At 48.9% G+C, this 16,803-nt stretch overlaps 1 protein-coding gene across 1 annotated transcript in view; it reads right to left on the bottom strand.

Annotated features, from left to right (window-relative positions):
• Nucleotides 1–16,791, bottom strand: part of NCMAP (non-compact myelin associated protein) — a 52,476-nt gene extending 35,685 nt beyond the window's left edge. Inside the window, exon 1 of the mRNA XM_032761007.2 lies at nt 16,708–16,791. The gene's annotated coding sequence lies outside the window, so the exon portion shown is untranslated. The remainder of the gene's footprint in view (nt 1–16,707) is intronic.
• Nucleotides 16,792–16,803: the final 12 nt, after the last annotated feature.

Genomic DNA, 16,803 nt, shown 5'->3' with positions numbered 1-16,803 from the left:
TACCCACAAACCATAACAGTTGCTGAGCTCGGCTCAGCCCGCACTGTTCAGTGACCACTGACTTCCTCGGGCAAGAGCAGGTCAGAGGCACAGGAAGGAAGGGTCTGATGGGGTTGGAGCCTCAGACCTGACATTTACCTCGGACGGGACAGTCCTTCTTGGGGATACGGAGCCCATCTCCACCTCCAAGTCATATCCCAGTGGGGGAACGCCCTCAATGTGATCCGTCCACCCTAGCCTGGAGAGGATAGAAAAGCCCTCTCCCCTTAAAATCCATCAGCTGTACAGCCACCCCAGAGAACTTTCTAGAAATACATCTGAGCATGCTCGCCACTGCCCCAACTTTGGATGGCTACTCATCAGCTAAGGTGAACGAAGTCCCAATCCTCAGCTAGGCTTTCACCACCCGGCAGCATCTAGATCTGTGCTGTCCAGCGTGGTGCCCCTGGCCACGCATGGCTATTTGAGCCTCTGAAATGTGGCTGCTGTGAGTTATAATGTATTTTAAGTGCAAAATGCCCATGGAATCACAAAGACTTAGGACAAAATAAAAGAATGTAAAACATCTCATTCATAATTTTTTTCTGCCGGGCGTGGTGGCTCACACCTGTAATCCCAGCACTTTGGGAGGCCGAGGCAGGCGGATCACTTGAGGTCAGGAGTTTGTGACCAGCCTGGGCAATATGGTGAAGTCCCTTCTCTACTAAAAATACCAAAATTAGCCAGGCTTGGTGGTGCGCATCTGTAATCCCAGCTACTCGGGAGGCTGAGGCAGGAGAATCTCTTGAACCCAGGAGGCAGAGGTTGCAGTGAGCTGAGATCGTGCCATGTCACTTCAGCCTGGGCGACAGAGCAAGACTCCGTCTCAAAGAAAAAAAACAAGTATATATATAAAGTTTTTTTCTATTGACTACATGTGGAAATGTTCATATTTGGAATACGCTGGGTTACATAAAATATCAAAATATAGCCTCTTTCTTTTTTCTTTCTTCCTTTCTTTTTGAGACAGAGTCTTGCTCTGTCACCCAGGCTGGTGTGCAATGGCGTGATCTCTGCTCACGGCAACCTCTGCCTCCTGAGTTCAAGTGATTCTCTTGCCTCAACCTCCTGAGTAGCTGGGATTACAGCCGTCCACTACCACGCCTGGCTAATTTTTGTATTTTTAGTAGAGATGATGTTTCACCATGTTGGCCAGGCTGGTCTTGAACTCCTGACCCCGTGATCCACCTGCCTCAGCCTCCCAAAGTACTGGGATTACAGGTGTAAGCCACTGCACCGGGCCCTCTTTTTACTTTTTTAATGTGGCTACCAGGACATTTACAATTACATATGTGGCTCACCTTATATTGGACAACACCAAATCATACTCTGTCCTTCTCTCTTTGCTTTATACCCAAGGACACCGGGAGCTCCAAGAGAAGTCTCAATGTCCCTGGTTGGGAAGCAGAATGGGGTTTGATGAAAATCCAATGAGACTGTGAACATGAAGACCATGCCCAGTGGTGGGCATAGCAGAGGCACCCAGAAGGAGTAATTATGACTGGGTGGTAAGTGTCCACCACCCACACCCCTCTCCTACCAACACCAACTCATTCATTTGTTCATACATTCATTCATTCAGGAAATATTCACTAATCATATATTATGAGCTAGAGGCTGTGGCACTGAGCAAGGATCGGGCACAGGGCACCTGGCATGTACCTTCCCCCCATGTGTGGTCTGCATCACCAGGAGGCAGATGTGACACTAACACAGAGGTGCTGTGAGCTCAGAGGCTGAGGGTTCTGAGCAGGGGCCTGGGGGAGGGCAGGCCACCTGGAGCAGTGGAACTTGAGTGGCACCATGAGGTCATTAAACTTTTCGGCTGTGGGGTCAGACTGACCTGGATCTGAATCCCAGGAATATAATAATAGCTTGTATGTACTTAGTTCTAAGTGCTAAGCCCCCTGTTAAGTACTTTGTTTGTTTATGTATTTAGTTTTTGAGTGAGATCTTGCTCTGTTGCCCAGGCTGGAGTGCAGTGGCACAATCATGGCTCACTCCAGCCTTGACTTCCCCAGTTCAAGGGATCCTCCCATCTGCACCGCCCAAGCAGCTGGGACTACAGGTGCACACCACTGCACTCGACTAATTAAAAAAAATTTTTTTTTTTTGATAGAGATGGGGCCTAACTTACTTTATGTTTATTTGAGCGTCTCTCCACCCTAAGCAAAAAGCATATTGTTTGTTAAAATTTCTAGGCTGGGCATGGTGACTCACGCCTATAATCCCAGCAGTTTGGGAGGCCAAGGTGGGCAGACTGCTTGAGCTCAGGAGTTCAAGAGCAGCCTGGGCAACACAGGGAAACACCGTCTCTACAAAAAAAAAAAAAAAAAAAAAAAAAAAATTGCCAAGCATGGTGGCTCACATCTGTGGTCCCATCTAGAGGTTGAGGTGGGAGGATCACTTGAGCCCAGGAGTTCAAGGCTGCAGTGAGCAGTGATTGTGCCACTGTACTCCAGCCTGGGTCACAGAGCAAGAAAAATTGTCTCAAAAAAAATTTTTTTAAGTGAGGAAACTGAGGCCCAAGGAGGTTAAGTAACTTGTCCAAGATCACCAACTGAGGAAAGACGTGACCCCAAAGAATCTGACTTCAGAGTCTGCACCATGTTTTGAGGGCTTGAAGATAAGAGGAGCATTTAATGAGCACTTATTATGTGCCAAGCACTTTTCTAAAAACTGTATAAGTAAGCTTTTATTTGTATAGTTTAAATTTTTATTTGTATAACTCATTTCATTCCATGCCAGCCCTAGGAGGTGGGTATCATTATTTCCATTTTACAGGTAGAGAAACTGAGGCCCGGAGAGACTAAGTATCCTGAGGTCACACAGCCAGTGAAAGCAGCAGAACTAGGTGGAACTTAGGCCAAGTACACCAGAGTTCATGCTTTTGACCACTCCACTTTACTGCTGCCGCTCAATCAATGAACATTGTTACTATTATCATTTGACTGGGACTTTATGAGGTGGGAAGGGAAGAATGCCAGTCTAGCTGGGAAGAACAGTGGGAGTGAAGTCTGGGGAGGAGGGGGTGGGAATGGGCACATTAGGGAAGGAAAGTGTAGGATTTGGTGAGTGGGTGGGAGAGTGAAGGTCCCAGCACAGTGAAGTCTAGTGCCCAGGGAGGGCCAGAGTGGAGCCTAGATTCAAGAAATATGTTGGGACTGGGCATGGTGGCTCATGCCTGTAATCCCAGCACTTTGGGAGGCTGAGGCAGGTGGGTCACCTGAGGTCAGAAGTTCGAGACCAGCCTGGCCAACATGGTGAAACCCCATCTCTACTAAAAATACAAAAATCAGCCGGGCATGGTGGCAGGCGCCTGTAATCTCAGCTACTCAGGAGGCTGAGATGGGAGAATTGCTTGAACCCAGAGGTTGCAGTGAGCTGAGATCGCACCATTGGGCAACAGAGCAAGTCTCCAAAGAAACAAAACAAAACAAAAAGAAATATATTGGGAATTAAAGCTGTGGAAGAACTTCCTCCACCGTAAGAAACTAGCATGCTCTGGGCTATCAAGAACCCCTACATTATGAGCTGGGTATGGTGACGCACGCCTGTAGTCCTAGCTACTTGGAAGGCTGAGGCGGGAGGATCTCTTGAGCCCAGGAGTTTGAGTCCAGCCTGGGCAATATATTGAGACCCCTGTCTCTAACAACAACAACAAAAAGGATCCCTATTATGGGATTCAGTCTGTTATGGATTCAGTTTGAGATGCTTGAAAATGAACCAGTAGTGGTCAGAGCCAGACTGACCTGGGTCGGCTGGGTGGCCTTTAGAAAGTTACTTAACCTCTCTGTGCCTACATCTCCTTTTCTGTAAAGTGGAGGTAATAACAGAACCCTCTTCATGGGATTGCTGTTTTTTTTTTTTTTTTATTTTTTTATTTTTTTTTTGAGACGGAGTCTTGCTCTGTCACCCAGGCTGGAGTGCAGTGGCACGATCTTGGCTCACTGCAAGCTCCGCCTCCCGGGTTCACACCATTCTCCTGCCTCAGCCTCTCCGAGTAGCTGGGACTACAGGCGCCTGCCATCACGCCCGGCTAATTTTTTTGTATTTTTAGTAGAGACGGGGTTTCACCGTGGTCTCGATCTTCTGACCTCGTGATCCGCCCACCTCGGCCTCCCAAAGTGCTGGGATTACAAGCGTGAGCCACCGCACCCGGCGGGATTGCTGTTTAATACTACTATTACTATTAATAAATATAAAGGCTCTGGCAGTGTTTGGCACAAAGCAGCCCTTTAATATATTTCCTTTCTCTCCCCTCCTCCACCTCTAGGAATATCTCCCCAAACCCCCAGTCACACAAGAATCGAGGTTAAAATCAGCAATGGATCTAGCACCATCGAGGTCCCTGGGGACCCCAGGTCAGTAAGGCGAGAGAGGAAGAAGAAAGGGCAATGTCAAGCCATCCAGTTTCCAAATGTGTCTGAGACTGAGAAAAAGGAATAAGTAGAACTTGTTTCCCTCTCCTTCCTGCTGTGTCAACTCCGAGTTATATAACTGAGCTTCTCTGTGAGGTGCCCCGTGGGGGCCTCCAGGAGGCAGGGTTGGCAGTGACATAAATAAATATTTCTGTGCTCTCTGCCCCCGGGCTCAGGTTCTGAGCAAATACCACAGCCTGAGAGGGAGGCTGTGACAGGAGGAAGCTCTGGGCTGTGAGTTTCCCCGTGTTCCAGGCCCAGCCCTGCCTGGAAGGATGTGAACGGGTCACAGGCGGGTGCCTAATTAGGTGACGAGCGGTCACGGGAGTGTGACCTGGAAGGAGAGATTCCAATACAGCCAGGGCATCGCGGAACCCTCGGTCGATTCTCCCTATGGGTAGAATCAAGCCCACTCTCCTACCCCACCTGGTGTTCAATGCCCTTTACAATTCAGCCCCCGCCACCTCTCTCCTGCCTCCTCTCCCATCCCATCTGGGCACCCACATACTCCACACCCTGGCTCTTTGAGACTATTGAGTTTTCCCAAGATTTGTCCCCTCTTTGGGAATGTCCTCCACTTCTTCCCTCCTCCATGAACTAGAAAGGGGATGGAGTAGACAGAGATCAGGACTTTAGAATTAAATTGGGGGTTGAACTCCAGCTTCGTTGTGTCCCCTCGGGCTCACAACTTAGCCTCTATGCCTGTTTCCTCAACTGTAAAGGAGGCTTTGCGACTCCTCTCTAGTTCCTTCTTGTTACACTCAAAGGAGATGATCATTGTTAATATTAAGTGTCAATCACTTAGCCTTACTGTATAGACCAGGCCTGTGTAAGGGTTTTGTGTGCATAAGTCGCTTAGCAGTGCACGTTAACCCCCTAGCAGAATGCCTGGGCCCTAGTAGGTGCTGATAATGTCAGTTTCCTTTTTCTCCAAGACCTGCTCAAAGCCTCTCCTCCTATCTGAAGGAGGTCAGGCTCCTCTGAGACTCTTCACAGCATCTCATAGGTACCTTAGTTATAGCACTTACCACCTGAAAGTGTTGTTATCAGTAGGGAGGTCCAGCTTCCTTTCTATTCTAGGTGCTCCCTGGGGGACAGACCTGCCTTAGTTACAGCCATCCTGCCAGCACCCAGCACAAGGCCTGCAATTTAGAAGGCACTTGAATGAATAAACGCATGAATGCATGTGTGCATATAGGCTGCGTGGAAGAGATGGGGTTAAGCAGGTACCTGAAGATGGGTTGGCTCCGAACATACGCTTAACTCTCTGGGGTCCGGCTCCCTGAGCTCAGGGCCTGGACCATCACAGCCCCACTCAGCTCCGTGCAGACTCAAGGGGCAAGTCACAGCCTCCTTTGTACTTTTACACTGCTTGGATTTGGATATTTTTCTAGTAAAAAACCAGGATATTTGTCCTGGCAAAGGGTTTTTGAGCTATGAGGCATCCAAGAGGGGATCTAGAAGCTATGGACTGGAATTTCCAGAATTCAGGTTTATGAATCATAGACTTACCTCCACAGTGCCTGGCCTGGCCTTGTACCCAGCATACAATAATTGTCTAATAAATGCTTAGTGGGTTTGAGGCAGTGTGCTTTTTATGCCATTGTGGGGCTGGGATATGTCACTGTGAAGGAATAGAAGCCTCCAGCCTCTTCCCTGGGGAGCCACTTGTTGAAGGAATTAGAATTACAGACCTTTGCTTTCTGCAGTTTCTCCTTTGTTCCAATAGCAATGATCATTTCCAACTTGCTACAGAATAAAGTTCTAATGATCTGTTGTGGGAATCAAGGTCTTCCATGAACTTGCCTCAGTCTTATTCCACCAGCCCCTGTCTCCTCTTCCCTTCCCCTGCCAGGCAGAATGAGCAATTTCCTGTCTCCGAAACCCACCAGTGCTTCCCAGCTATGCAAATTGCAGTTTCCAGACAGCCTCATAATATCTCCCATCCCATATTCTCTCCTGCAGTGTGACCCGGCCACTGCCCACATCAAGAGGCAGAGTCCATTTCTCCACTCCCTTGAATCTGGTTGGGCCCTATGACTGCTTAGACCACCAGAATATGTCAGAAATGGCCAGGCGCATGGCTCATACCTGTCATCCCAGCATTTTGGGAGGCTGAAGTGGGAGGATCACTTGAGCCCAGGAGTTAGAGACCAGCCTGGGAGCATTAGTCTGTTTTCTTACTGCTATAAAGAACTGCCCAAGACTGGGTAATTTATAAAGGAAAGAGGTTTAACTGACTCGAAGTCCAGCATGGCTGTGGAGGCCTCAGGAAACTTACAATCATGGAGGAAGGAGAAGGGGAAACAAGGTAACTTCTTCACAAGGCGGCAGGTTGGAGAAGTGCCGAGCCAAAGGGGAAGAGCCCCTTATAGAACCATCAGATCTCATGAGAACTCACTCTATCACGAGAACAGCATGGAGGAAACCACCACAATGATTCAGTTACCTGCATCTGGTCTGTCCCTTGACAAGTGGGGATTAAGGGGACTACGATTCAAGATGAAATTTGTGTGGAGACACAAAGCCTAACCATATCACTGGGCAACAGAGTGAGACCCCATCTCTACAAAAAAAATACAAAAATTAGCCAGGCATGATGGTGTGCACCTGTAGTCTCAGCTACTCAAGAGACTAAGGTGGGTGGATTAATTGAGCCAGGAGGTGGAGGCTGCAGTGAGCCATGATCACGCCACTGCACTCCAGCCTGGGTGACAGAGTGAGACTGTCTCAAAACACACACACACACACACACACACACACGCACAATCTTCTATCACTTCTAAAAATGGCCAGTGTCACTTGCCATTAATAGAAAGTAACAATGACATAAATTAGATGAAATAGATCAATGTCATTACATTCTAGCTAAACAATGTCACCTCCCAAACTGTCCAAGCCCAGGGCTCATTCTCTCCTTGTTGAAAAGATGAACAACTGTTGCAGTGACATTGGTACCCAGACTCTGGGTTCAATATCTGGGCAGTTACAGTGTATCAGCTTCCAGGTCCCTGGATCCAGGATGTGTGTGTCCTTGAATTCAACAGTTCCCTGTCAAGTTCAGTTTCAACCTCCAGGACAGCCTTGCGATTCCTCCACTTTCCTGTTATGGCAGATGCTGCAGCTCCCCAGTCTGGCCAGTTTTGCAGTATTTGGGGAGCCTCTAGCCTTTCCTATATTAAAGCAAAAAAACAAAACAAAACAAAAAACGAGGTGTATAAAATCCCCTCCTGCCTAAAATGCCAAGTACTGCTTCTATTTCTTGCACTGAAGCCTGACTTCCCACAGTTCTTGCAGGATCTCCTGAACGTTTCTTTAATTATTTATTTCCTGCGAGAGTATTTTCAATGTGGGTCTTTGTGTATTCCACCTTCTGAGGCTTTATTTGCCTAAGAATATTTTTATTATGACCTCATGTTTGAATGACAAATTGGCTGGCTTTAAAATTCTGGATTGAAAGAGTTCCTTTTTTTAAATTACTGGTGACATCACTTCTTTGACTTTATCGGGTATTGCTGTTGAGAAGTATAATGCCAACCCAGTTCTTGTTCCTTTGTACGCCATCTGTTATTTCTCCCTGCTCTTCTTCTGGTCTTTCATATTCTTAATTTCCCCATGATACCTATGTGTGAATGTTTCCTTATTCTTTTCTACTGTTGGTTACTGTATGAGCCCTTTCAATCTGCACTCATTTTAAAAAATTTTTTGGAACACTTAAATCTTCATTATTTCTTCAATTATTTATTTCCTCATCTCCACTTTTATTTTTCTTTCTTTCTGGGAATCGTACGTCTACTCTCCATCTCTCTCAGCATTTTTTTTTTTTTTTTTGAGACAGAATCTCACTCTGTTGTCCAGGCTGGAGTGCAGTGGCGTGATTTCAGGTCACTGCAACCTCCAATCTCCTGGGTTCAAGTGATTCTCTTGCCTCAGCCTTCTGAGTAGCTGGGATTACAGGCGCCCACCACCACACCCAGCTAATTTTTGTATTTTTAGTAGTGATGGGGTTTCACCATATTAGCCAGGCTGGTCTCAAACTCCTGACCTCAAATGATCTGCCTGCCTCAGCCTCCCCAAGTGCTGGGATTACAGGCCTGAGCCACTGCGTCTGGCCTCTCTCAGCTTTTCTTTTCTATGTGTTGTCTCTGTTTCTTTCCCTGTTGCTTTTGGGGATAATTCTCATTCTGATCATCCTATCTACTCGCAAATTCTTCAGTTGTATCCATCCTGATATTCAGGCCATCTATCATGTCTTTTATTTTTTAAATCTTAAATTTTTCATAGCTAATGTTTTGGCTTGATTCTCTCTTATGACTTCTTTTTTTCCTGTTCATTGCAGCAGTTTTTTAATGAAAGCTGTATGTAAGATTACTTTATTCCTACATCTTCCCAATTGCATTTTCCTTGTATTTGGCCTTTTCTGTTCCTATTTGGTGACACTTAGCTTTCGGCTCAAGGATCTCAGTCTTTGTTCAGGGTTAAGCGCCCTGCTGGGGCAAATGGCCAGCCTTCTCCCCCTGCATATGTCCAGTGCAGATAACATATTTCTTCCCATAAACTTGGACCACTTTGCTCATTTGCTGACCTCTATAGTGTCCTTGGGCAAACTGAGCTTCTTCATCCTTTCAGATGGGCATGGACCAAACATTATATTAAATCTTCCTGTAGATACGGGAAGCTGCATTAAAATACCGTTTATGGTTCTTGTGAGAATCACAAAGATTTCTTGACTTTCAGAAGCCACTGAATTTCTTTTTCTCTTTTTTTTTTTTTTTTTTTTTGTTGTTGTTTTTGAGAAGTTTATTGTCGCCCAGGCTGGAGTGCAATGGCGTGATCTCGGCTCACCGCAACCTCTGCCTCCCGGGTTCAAGCGATTCTCCTGCCTCAGCCTCCCGAAGTAGCTGGGATTATAGGTATGCACCACCACACCCAGCTAATTTTGTATTTTTAGTAGAGACAGGGTTTCTCCATGTTGGTCAGGTTGGTCTTGAACTCCCAACCTCAGGTGATCCGCCTGCCTCGGCCTCCCAAATTGCTGGGATTACAGGCGTGAGCCACCATGCCCGGCCAAGTCACTGAATTTCATTTTGACCACTGTTGCTTCAGTGATAGCTGAGAAAGGGAAGTGCCTGTGACTTCTTGTTCTTGTATTATTTCATGAATTTCTTCCTTTATCTCCTTAAGTATAATCATGCTTTACTTTAAAATCTTGGTCCATCTGCTTCAGTAATTCTGCTCTGAATGGCATATGTGGTTTGATTTATCTTTCTTTTGTAGTAGCTGCACTTCTCAAGTGTCTAATTATTTCGGCAGGTGAGTTCATGTGCCCCCGGGGATGCCAGCTCTCTGCCTGGTAATGTGCCCTGGAGAAAGGGCATAAGGAGGGGGAAGGCATGAGCCCCAGGGCAGGAAGCTTCCTTGGCTTTTCTGCCTGGCACTTTGCCAGCTTCACCTTTAAGTTCCCAGAGAGAAGCAGGCTCAGCAGGAGGTAGACTCTGCTTGGGAGACTCCCCCAGCTGGGGGTGGGGGTGGGGGTGGGACTGTAGGGGCATTAGTGGAGAAATCAATGCCTGATCCCTTGCCTGTTTTTATAATTCCTCACTCCAGCAGGGCTGTAGCTGCCAGTATCTGCACCAAAGTGACAGGCAGTGATTGTTTCAAGACAAAGAGCAGGGGACCTGAAGCAGGTGAGCTTCCCTGAAGGGCAGAATAGTGGAAAGGGTAAGAGTTCAGGCTCTAGGGTCTGTCGAGCATTTGTTCATTCCACATCGAAAGCTGGTATGTGGCGGGCATTGTGTTGGGTGATAGGGAGACAGTGGGGAACCGGGCACAGTCCTCACCCTCAGGGAAGTTACAGTCTGACAACAAACTAACAGATGTGGATCCATGTTGGCACTGCCAGCTGGGCAACTCACTTAGTCTTTCCAAGCCTCAGTTTCTTCATCTGCAAGACGGAGATGAAAATAGCACTCATTTATAGGGTTCCTGAGGCTTATCAGGAGACAAGGCTGCAAGGTGATTCGTAGAATGCCTGGCACATTGAAGGCTCTCAAAAATGTTAATTACTGTTGTTATTATTGTGACGAATGACGCTGTTACTGGGAATTAGGTAGGAACTTGGAGCTGCTTAGAAAAAAGATAAATGAATTGCTTTTCATCCTCTGGGCAAACCAGTTACCCTTAGGAGGCAGAAAATTCAGAATTTCAAAGAAAGAGGATTGAGTAAGCGTGGCTCTTAAAAAGCTGAGGTCAAAAGCAGCAAGGCAAAGAAACAAACCAAGTTTCATTTTCCAGCAAAAACGATTAATATTATTAAAGGTGTTCAGATTTTGGATAACTGGTCTCCTTTTCTAGTTCTTTGTCCCTCCCTCCCTTTTTTTTTTTTTTTTTGATGAAGTCTCGCTCTTGTCCCCCAGCGTGGAGCGCAATGGCGTGATCTCAGCTCACTGCAACCTCTGCCTCCCAGATTCAAGCGATTCTCCTCCCTCAGCATCCCGAGTAGCTGGGACTACAGGTGCGTACCACCACACCTGGCTAATTTTTTATTTTAAGTAGAGACGGGGTTTCACTATATTGGCCAGGCTGGCCTCGAACTCCTGACCTCAGGTGATCTGCCCGCATCAGCCTCCTCCCAAAGTGCTGGGATTACAGGCATGAGCCACCATGCCCGGCCCCTCCCTTCCTTCTTTCTTGCTCAAGGCAGTACTGTGAGGTTAGAGCTTCCACAGCGATGGGCCTGGCTGGAGTTTCATCCCTTTGCTTGTTAGCTGGAGGACCCATGTCTCCATTAGGTGCAGGTGGCATGATGCCCAGAGTATTTTTAGGGGCCACAAAAAATGTTTTTATTTCTTTTAAAATCCAGAGGAAAAAGTGACTTTCAGGTTGAAGAAGATGTTTTGATATACCCATGCAGTCATATAAATATCATTGTAAATATTTCTTTTTCTTTTTTTGAAACAGACTTTCACTCTTGTCACCCAGGCTGGAGAGCAGTGGTACGATCTCGGCTCACTGCAACCTCCGCCTTCCCCATTCAAGCGATTCTCCTGCCTCAGCCTTCCAAGTAGCTGAGATTACAGGTGCTCGCCCAGCTATTTTTTTTTTTTTGTATTTTTAGTAGAGGCGGTGTTTCACCATGTTGGCCAGGCTAGTCTCGAACTCCTGACCGCAGGTGATCCGCCCTCCTCGGACTCCCAAAGTGCTGGGATTATAGGCGTGAGCCACTGCGCCTAGATGATTTTAAATATTTCTTATGGGGCATGGGGTCCATTAAGGCAAAAGTGCCCCAGGCTCAGGGAAGTCAGAATGCATCCCCAAGGGCACCATGGAACAATAATACTCATCTCTGGGGGTGTTAAAGGGCCAGGGCTTGTATAGCATTCTGCACTGTGTGGGCACCTAAGAAGCTCTTGGCAAGCAAGTTAACCATTTGTTTTCCTCTATGAACTGCAAGTTGAAACCTTAGGAAACCCCCATGAGGGTCATGGGATTGGGCACAGTAGTGAGGGGAAAAGTCGCACAACCGTTTTTTTTTGTTTGTTTGTTTTTCTGTGAGATAGGGTCTTCTTGCTCTGTCACCCAGGCTGGAGTGCAGTGGTGCCATCATGGCTCACGACAGCCTCAACCTCCTGGGCTCATGTGATTCTCCCACCTCAGCCTCCCGAGTAGCCGGGACCACAGGTGCACACCACCACACCTGCTAAAGTTTTTGTTATCTGTAGAGACAGGGTCTCCCTATGTTGGCCGGATTGGTCTCAAACTCCTGGGCTCAAGTGATCCTCCTGCCTTGGCATGAGCCAACACCCCGGGCCCACATTTGTTTTTTATTACACGACAGACCAAGGAAATACCTCAGAAACAGATGAAAACTTCAAAGCGAGGCCACTGTGTTCCAGGGTGTGCAAGAAACCAGACAGGCAAAGAGCTCTTTCTCAATTCCCAGTGCAGGTGTTAGCAAGCCCTGAAGAGGTGGGCTGAGTGAATGAACAAATGAATGAACCAATGACGAGTGAATTGTGGGACGAATTTTTAAATCCTGAGGTTGTTTCCTCCAAAAGGTAGCTCCCCAGACACAAGTTTCTTCAGAGGCAAAGGGAAACAATTTTTTTTTTTTTTTTTTTTTTGAGACGGAGTCTGGCTCTGTCGCCCAGGCTGGAGTGCGGTGGCGCAATCTCGGCTCACTCCAAGCTCCACCTCCCGGGTTCACGCCATTCTCCTGCCTCAGCCTCCAGAGTAGCTGGGACTACAGGTGCCCGCCACCACGCCCGGCTAATTTTTTGTATTTTTAGTAGAGACGGGGTTTCACCATGTTAGCCAGGATGGTCTCGATCTCCTGACTTCGTGATCCGCCCGCCTCGGCCTCCCAAAGTGCTGGGATTACAGGCGGGAGCCACCGTGCCCGGCCACAAATTCTTAATAGATGATTGCAGAGGGTACTAGCGTCTCTGGTTAAATTAGGAAACTGAGGCTCAGAGAGGTGATGTGGCTTGAGGCACAGTACAGGGCTTAACGCGCTGCTCATCTCTGCCTCCTCGGGGCTGTTACTTGGAGGAAAGCCCTCCAAGCCCAGAGGCCCCAAGCAGGTACCAGCCCTACAAGGGCCCCCATAGTTCAGGTGTGTCCAGCCCAGGCAGGAGGCCCCTCAGAGAAGGCCTGAGCCCAGCTAGAGAACAGGCCTCTCTGTCTTAGGGGTTGGCACACCCTCTGTTCCTTCCTTAAACTGCAGCCACTACCTCGGGGAATTTCAAACCACATGAGAAGGTCCAGCCCCACTAGCCAGCTCCAGCTCTGGCTCCACCCCCTCAGCTTCACCTCCACCCCAGCCCTGCCCAGGATCCACTGAGACTCACTGCTAGCTCTTTTCTTGGCTCAGTCCTTCTCCTTCTTCCTGCCTCCTCCTGCCCACCTAGGATCTATACTTCTGATTAGGAATTCATTTCAGTGTAAACAGCAAGAAATCCATCCTGTTAGGTCCCAAAGCAAAGAGTGGGACTCCAGTGGCCGACATGCCAACGACTGCCTCAGGAGACTGGATGGATGGAGATGGGGAAACCGATAGGGGAGCTAGAACAAGGCTTGGAAGTTGTCCGGGAGAAACAAACCGATCGCTGCTTCCAGGCTGACTTCAGAGGCCCTTGGACAGCAGCATATGCCAAGTGGACATCTTACCACAGGCACTTCTGGCCAGCAACAGCTTTAGCTCAAATTACAGAAGTTCTGTTTTGGATATTTCTCTCCAATATCAAATATATATCTTTTTAAAAGTCAGGTGAATAGATGTAATTTTGGGTCTTTTCATCATACATGAGGGGTTTTTTTTTTTTTTCTAAAGAAATTAGAAGAGTTTATTGGGCAGCTTAAAATCCACTTTACCTTTCTTTTCTTTTCTTTTTAACCTTTCATCCCAAGTTATTGGAAGACTGAAAAATAAAGGGAAGTGTTGCTGCATTTACAATTCCTGGAGAACGCCACCGCTTGCTGAGTGTGGAAAGCTGTTGGAGTTCGGAGAAATGGTCTTCCCCAACTCTACGTGACCCTGAACATCATGTCCAGATCCCGGTTTGCAAACCCTGAGAGTGACAGTGCGCTCCACTCCCTGTAGAGATCCCGTCACCTCTAACACACTATGACCCTGTGTCCCAGGAGCAACAGGATGAGGGGGGTCAGCTTGCGCGTCACTTTCTCCTCTGGGAGACGCGGGAACAGCGACATAGCGTGAGGCCTCCCCCCATGTGTCAATATCTAGCACTAGATCCTTTTCTGAGAAAAGGCATTGATGATGGTGGGAGAGAGGGTGGAGGTACCAAATGTGAGAGAGGGGATGGGGACAGTGGGGGGCACCACACAATGAAACAAGAAGCTCATGGTCAGTTTTATCAGAATCTCCTCTTTCAAAGCCAAAAGCCCCGTCCTCAGTCTGGGTGGATACATTCCACATAGATTCCTTGAGCCCCTCCTGTGAGCCAGACGCCATGCTAGGTGGGGACAAAGTGAGAAGCAAGGCACACTTGCTCCCTGCTTTTCTAGAGCTTAGGGTAAAACACAGATATTAAACAAGGGTTGTTGGCAATTATGGAAAGTGCTACAAGGAGAGGCTTTGAACTTGACCCCCTTAGGGGATCCAGCGCCTCCCAACTGTTGATGTACTCCTCCAGTCTCCACCTCCACTTTAGAACTTGGCTTCTCACATATTCGTGGTCAACCCAGGGAGATGGAAACCCACTGCAGCTGCCTGCCAGGATGTCACAAAACTAAAACTAGCTTTGCTTAGAGTGGCTCTACCTCAAGGACACAGCTGCTTCCTGACCTCAGGCAGGAATGGCGACAGTCCACATGGTGCTATGGAGCCCAGGAACTGGCCCAGGGGATAAGCTGTTGATAGAAAACCACTACACCAGATTCCCACAGAGCCCAGCCAGTTCGTCAAGCCCAGCTCACTATATGCCCAGCTCACCGCACACGCCGTGGCTGGCTGGCTTGGCACCATGCTGCCTCCCCACAGCTCACCTCGGCCTCAGCCAGCACAGAGCCCGGCAGGGACGAGGTGAAGAATGCCCCATGCCATGAAGGGGTCATGGGAACCCCCTTCCCTTTTCCTCCTCCCCTCCTACCAGGCATTCATGGTCCTTTGGTGTCTGGCTGCCCTTCTGTCCCCTCTCCCCACTTAGAGGACATGAGTAAAGGTACCGGCCTACCTAGAGTTCCTGCCCCATCGTCCAGTCCCATGGGCTGATGGGACTCAGGATTCCAGGGTGTCGTGTGCCCTCCTCTATCACGGTGCTCTGGCTGTGCCTGTCACTTTCTACTACCACCACCGACACACACACGCACACACGTGCACACACAAAGCACGCACACACACACATGCACACATACACACACACGCACACACACATGCACACATACACACACGTGCACACACATGCACACATACACACACGCACACACGTGCACACACACAGCACACACACACACACACAAGCACACACACACATGCACACATACACACATGCACCATAAGAGGGGGTGCCTATAATCTGTTGCTCTGGGCTTCTGCTTATAACTGTTCCATCCACCTAGACCACTGTCTCTGGTATCCATACCCACCTCTTAGAACCAGCCATCTGTAAATTCACTATTTGTGCCAAGCATTGTACTTCATACGCATTCATTCATTCATTGGACAAATATGTATTGAGACCTGCTGCATGCTGGGCACCGTGCTGGTGCTGGGCATACAAGGGTGAACCAAGTAGGCATCATCCCTGCCCCCAAGCAGCTGCTAGCAGACGTTAATAGCTCATGTTTATTGAGTGCCTACTATATACCGACCCGGTATTAAACACTTTATGAATTACCTGATTTAATCTGTCAGAGAAATTGTTTCGTTTAAGGAGCACATCAAACTGAACCATAGAGAAAAGTGTGGACTTGCCCCAGACTGTTGGACGGCCTTGGCCGAGGGGTAAAGCAGGGACTCCAAAGCGTTGCCCTAACCACCACCTTTCCTTTCCCTGCCCCACTCAGATGCCACCTCCTCCAAGAAGCCTTCCGGAATCTTCTCCCAGACTCAAGGGCTGCCTTGGTCTCTCTAATCCAGCCTTCATATTTGACACAGCCATCTCCTCCCACAAGGATACCCAGAGAACTGGAGCCGTCTCTGCATCCTTCCTCAGGAGCGCTGTTGGATGAGCGACCCCCGAGCCCCTCCAAACGTGCGGGGGATGGGAACTAGGGCCCTGGGCTCCTTCTCTGCCCTGGGTTTTCATCTCGCTGAATCGCAGATCTTCCGCAGGGGCCTCTGCATAGGGCCGACCCATCAAGGCGCCCATTTAACAGATGAGGCGGACAAGGCCTCAAGTGGGTAAAAGTTCCTTCTATCTCCAGGCCCGGTCAAGGTCGACTCCCTTTTCTTCCAGCGAGCCTCGGCCCCTCCGCCAGAGGCTTGGGTGGGGAGGGGACAAGGAAAGGACCTTGTCTCCAAAACCCACTGGAGATGATCAGCCTCCCTCCCACCACCCCGGACCAACGCCCTCCCGCGCGATATCCCTGGCAGGCAGCAGGCACTCACCACCCCAGGCACTTCCTCCAACAGATGTGGGGGCGAGACTGGGGACCCCTCGTCCCCGCCTCCGGGCCCTCCTTCGCCCAGCGCGGCCGGCAGGTGGACAGGAAGCCACCGCACCTGGGCCGGGCCGCTCCTCGCTCCCCGCAGCCCCGGGCACCGCGGCGACCAGGCGCCTCCTACCTGCTCTGTCGAGCCCCGCTAGGCCTCCCGCCGGCACCGCCGCGCTCCCAGCCAGGGTCCCCGCCGCCGCCGCCCGGCGCTGCCACCCTGGGATCC

This window comes from Hylobates moloch, unplaced genomic scaffold (genome assembly GCF_009828535.3).
Source record: "Hylobates moloch isolate HMO894 unplaced genomic scaffold, HMol_V3 SCAFFOLD_9, whole genome shotgun sequence".
Lineage (NCBI taxonomy): Eukaryota > Metazoa > Chordata > Mammalia > Primates > Hylobatidae > Hylobates > Hylobates moloch.
The sequence above is the reverse complement of the archived record's forward strand: the minus strand, read 5'-3'. Positions and strand labels throughout refer to the sequence as shown.